Source organism: Anarrhichthys ocellatus, unplaced genomic scaffold (genome assembly GCF_004355925.1).
Source record: "Anarrhichthys ocellatus isolate YVR2014 unplaced genomic scaffold, GSC_Weel_1.0 scaffold54, whole genome shotgun sequence".
In the NCBI taxonomy this organism is placed as follows: domain Eukaryota; kingdom Metazoa; phylum Chordata; class Actinopteri; order Perciformes; family Anarhichadidae; genus Anarrhichthys; species Anarrhichthys ocellatus.
Genome location: NW_022280084.1, coordinates 2,564,667 through 2,565,601, shown reverse-complemented (window position 1 = coordinate 2,565,601; position 935 = coordinate 2,564,667).

The window sequence follows — 935 nt, the reverse complement described above, 5'->3', positions numbered from 1 at the left end:
GTAGTATTCATACCTGCTGGGGTTGATTTTGAGCCTCAGCCTCCCAGCCTGTGCTCTCTTTGTTCAGCACTACTTTGACTAAAGGAGAGAATCTCTCTGCTGCAGGAGGATAAAACACTAAAGAAGAAGAATAAAAACACATTTTATCAGCAGGAACTACAGATGATTTTTGAACACCAGGACATTAAAAAAAGCTCACCTTTCCTCCTGGCTCTCCTCCGGGTCCTCCTCAGCTCTGCCTCCATCCCCTCACACTTCCTCTGCAGCAGGTCGATGTCCCGCCGGCTCTGGCTCACCTCCAGCCGGAGCACCGCGCAGCTGACATCCACACTCCGGTTTATCTCCGCCACGGCCGCCTTGGCCAGGACCTCCATGACGGACAGCAGCTGGCTCTGGAAGCCGCTGTTCTCCATTGTTGAACGCCGACTTCCGCTTCTTATTCAAATACAAAATAAATATATTCTCCTGTACGCGTCTGTATATCGCTCACTTTCAGAGGGAGAATGTACACAAATGGCTGGTCGGAGGAGTGGGTGCTACTGTGTTGCACTTGAGCTGCAAATTTCTTCCGGCGATGGTTGGGAGGAGAGAGACGCTCGTTTTGTTTTACCGCTTTGTTCGCACGGGCGGTCGCACTCCCTCTCTGGTTTAGTCACACAAAGAATACATTTTTAACGAATATACTTCAACGCATTCGGCTACATGAAACCAACACAAGTTGGGAAATGTTTATGTACTTTCTTAATGTTAACAGTGTTGTAAGTTATCGTTACTTCCGCCTCTTAGGGACGTCCTGGAATCTACAACGAGATTACCGTTATAGCGTCACTTGTTGTATTACCGTAAATACTCAAATATTTCCGCACTCTTCAGCGGCGGAAGTCAGAATTTACGCTCCACTCGGTGAATCCAGGTGATAAAAGACATTTGCAAAG